The 4,229-nt window shown below is 47.7% G+C and overlaps 1 pseudogene across 1 annotated transcript; it reads left to right on the forward strand.

Annotated features, from left to right (window-relative positions):
• Positions 1-458: 458 nt before the first annotated feature.
• Positions 459-2,083, forward strand: LOC309552892 (annotated as a pseudogene). Its single transcript has one exon. The product of its transcript is annotated as an uncharacterized misc_RNA (transcript).
• Positions 2,084-4,229: the final 2,146 nt, after the last annotated feature.

Consider the following 4,229-nt stretch of genomic DNA (forward strand, 5'->3'; position numbering starts at 1 on the left):
GAGACGTTCCTTCACTGAAAAATAAGCTCTTGCAAGAGCAGAGACCAAGAGGGCCGAAGCAGAGGCCGATGCCAAGAAGGCTGAAGCAGAGGCCAAGAGGGCTGAAGCAGAGGCCAATGCCAAGAAGGCTGAAGCAGAGGCAGATGCCAAGAGGGTAGAAGCAGAAGCGGAGGCTCGAATAAAGATTCTTGAATCAGAGATGGAAGAGGAAATTGCATTAGCTAAAGTAAGACTACTTGAGCAAGCATTGAGCCAAGGTCTTGATCCAGTCTGCTCACCACCACAGGAAATAGAAGATCCAGCTGATCGCACCAGCGACTATGTACTGGAACAGTTATCTGCACCACCCCCAGTATGCAGTACCGTCCAAGCCGACAACACCGAAACCTCTAAGTCAACTCCACCTACAGTGTCAGTGCCACTCACAGCGCCCAAGCAACCTGATGGCATTCACCCAGATGTGCCTTCTCAAGGACAGTTATTACAGCAAAGGGGCTATCAGGCGTTTCCTGGCCTACCCCCACAGCTCAAGCAGCAGTCATCACAATCTACAGAGGCTAGATCACAGCTCAACCCTGCAGCAACATCATTCTACCCGGAAGCATCTCACCCTTTCACGCCGCGCAGCCTACACGCCCCAGCAGCATCACAAGTCGTCACAGCAACAAGCAGTGAGAAATCAGATATGTCTGAGTTTGCCAGGTTTATGGTGAGCAGAGAGCTAATTCATACAAGTCTCTCAAAATTTGATGACCGTGCAGAGAGCTATAGAGCTTGGAAGGCAACCTTCAAGGCCGCCATTGCCAACCTCAACTTGACAGCAGAGCAGGAGCTCGACCTCTTGATCAAATGGCTGGGCCCAGGCTCCACAAATCGTATCAAGAGCCTCAGAACTGTCTATGTAGGACAAGCAGATGCAGGTCTCGCTGCCGCCTGGCAGAGACTCGAACGTACCTTCGGCAGTGCAGAAGCAATAGAGAAAGCCCTATTCAAGAGACTGCAGAACGTCCCAAAGATCAATCTTAAGGATGTCCATAAGCTTCAGGATTTGAGTGACCTACTCATGGAACTAGGGCTTGCCAAAAGAGACCCTCGTCTGACTGGGCTGTGCTACCTGGATACAGCCCATGGAGTGAACCCAATTGTCGTGAAACTACCATACAGTCTGTAAGAAAAGTGGGCAGCATCAGTCTCAAAGTACAAAAGGGTGCATGACGTCACCTTTCCCCCATTTATTCATTTCTGCAGATTCATTGATGAACAGTCCCAGATGAGGAATGACCCCAGCCTCGATTTCCTGGAGTTCAACACTACAGCTTCAGCGACACCATCATCAAGGTATGAAAGTGTCATGCATAAACACAGAGACTTTAAGAGCAGCGTGAGTGTTAGAAAGACTAACCTACCGTCTTCTGCAGCACCCACGGGTAAACAGTACAATACCTCATCAGGAGACAAATCCTTCAATCGTGAATGTCCCATTCATAAAAAACCACACTCACTGAACAAATGCAGATGGTTTAGATGCAAAACCATACAGGAGTGCAAGAAAGTCCTCAGCGAGCTTGGGGTATGTTTCAGATGCTGCGCTTCATTGGAGCACATGGCTAAGGACTGTAAATCCATCATCAAGTGTGAGGAGTGTCATAGTGAAAGACATGCCTCAGCTATGCACCCAGTTCCACTCCCCAGAGAATCCCCAGTGGCTGTCACCACCAGTCCTGCTCCAAGTCATGGCGGGGAGCCCCAGAACCACGCAAACACAGCCGCCGCTGTTTCCTGCTCATGTTTGGAAGTATGTGGTGAGGGCCGGAGTGAAAAATGTTGTGCCCTCATATGCCTAGTCAAGGTCTATCCAGAGGGACTACCAGAAAAGGCAGTAAAAATGTATGCCATCATCGATGACCAAAGCAACCGGTCCCTAGCAGGACCTAAATTCTTAGAAGCTTTTGGGATAAAGGGACCATCAGAACCCTACATCTTAAATACCTGCTCAGGCCGCATAGAGACTAGCGGCAGGAGAGCGCAAGGATTCATTGCTTCTCCCATCAGTGGGAATACAGAAATACCCCTACAACGCTGATTGAATGCGATCAAATACCCAACCATAGGGATGAGATTCCTACCCCAGAAGCTGCATTTCACCAACCCCACCTAAGGCACCTAGCCAACGTTATTCCACCTATGGACAACAATGCAGAGATTCTACTCCTGCTTGGCAAAGACAATCTAAGGGTGCACAAGGTGCGTCAACAATGTAATGGTCCTGACTACGCACCATATGCCCAGAGGCTGGACTTGGGATGGGTAGTCATAGGAAATGTATGCTTGGATCAACCAAGAATTGACTCCTTTAAAACGTACGTGCGTGCAGATGGACGCACAACTTGCATTAAGCCTTGTCCTCATCACTATGAAGTGAAGGAGAAGTCTCCAGAACTCATACAACCACCTGACATAATTTCTCCCCTCTTTGCTGACAATTTGGGGAGATCAGTCTTTCACACAACCAAGGATGACAATAAAGTAGCCTTATCAGTAGAGGACAGAGAGTTCATCAAAATAATGGATAGTGAGTTCTCTAAAGATGAAACCGATCACTGGGTTTCTCCATTACCTTTCCGAACCACCAGGGTAAGGGTCCTGGACAATCGGGAGCAAGTGCTATCCAGATTTAAATCTCTTCAGCGTACCATGAACAGCAAGCCTGAGATGAGAGAACACATTGTCGCCTTTATGGATAAAATATTCCGTAACAACCACACAGAACCAGCTCCATCCCTAAGAGAGAACAAAGAGTGCTGGTACCTGCCTTCATTTGGAGTGTATAATCCACGGAAACCTAATCAAATTAGGGTTGTTTTCGATTCAAGCGCCAAACATCAAGGTGTATCCCTTAATGATGTCCTTCTTACAGGTCCCAATCTGACGAATAACCTAGTGGGAGTGCTGATGAGGTTCAGGAAAGAGCTTGTCGCCATCACTGCTGACATCGAACAGATTTTGCACTGTTTCGTAGTCAGAGAGGACCACCGGGATTTCCTCAGGTTTCTTTGGTACAAGAACAACGACACCAATGCAGAGGTGGTGGAGTACCGAATGAGGGTACACGTATTTGGAAATAGCCCTTCACCTGCCGTAGCGACGTACGGCCTTCGGAGAACTGCATTAGAGGGAGAATCAGAGTACGGTACAGACGCCAGAGACTTTGTAGAAAAGGACTTTTACGTGGACGATGGACTCAAATCACTACCAACTGAGGAAGCGGCTATCGATCTGCTCAAAAGAACTCAAAGCATGCTGTACCAAGCTAAACTTAGACTACACAAAATTGCTTCAAACAGCCTGGCCGTAATGGGGGCTTACGAGTCAGGTGATCATGCACCTGGATTCAAGGACATCAACCTGGGACTAGACAGTCCACCCGTCTAAAGGAGCTTAGGCCTCAGATGGGATCTCTCAGCCGACTCCTTTGGGTTTCAAATAAGCTGTGCAGACAAGCTGTTCACGAAACGTGGCGTACTATCAGTGGTGAACAGCCTATTCGATCCGCTGGGATTTGTGGCACCCATCACTATACAGGGTAAATCCCTACTGAGACAGCTTTCCGAAACCATCAAGGATTGGGATACCCCTCTTCCTTCTGATAAAGAGCAAAAATGGGAAGCCTGAAAGCAATCTTTGTGCGCTTTGGATGAGATCCGCATCCCAAGATGCTATATTAAGACCTCACTTACCTCTAGCGTAAAGATGGAACTCCACATGTTCTCGGATGCCTCCACGGAGGCCATAGCAGCGGTTGCCTATCTGAAGGTGACAGACGCCAACATTCAAAGTCACATTGGATTAGTTTTTGGTAAGGCTAAGTTAGCCCCCAAGCCTGATCACACTATTCCCAGACTTGAACTCTGTGGGACTGTGTTGGCAGTGGAAATTGCAGACTTCATACAACAAGATTTGGATGTCGACATAGATGAAGTCCAGTATTATACGGACAGTAAAGTCGTTTTAGGTTACATTTACAATCAGACAAAATGATTTTATGTGTATGTCAGTAACCGCATTGAGAGAATCAGGAGGTCATCCAAACCCAAACAATGGCACTATGTACCATCCGAACTTAATCCAGCAGATCACGCCACCAGGCCTATGTCTATAGGTTCTTTTACTAACTCTACTTGGCTTACAGGTCCAGAGTTTCTGCTAGGACAGGCAGGCGAATGTGTACA

Source organism: Pelophylax lessonae (genome assembly GCF_965119305.1).
Source record: "Pelophylax lessonae genome assembly, chromosome: 4".
Taxonomy (NCBI): domain Eukaryota; kingdom Metazoa; phylum Chordata; class Amphibia; order Anura; family Ranidae; genus Pelophylax; species Pelophylax lessonae.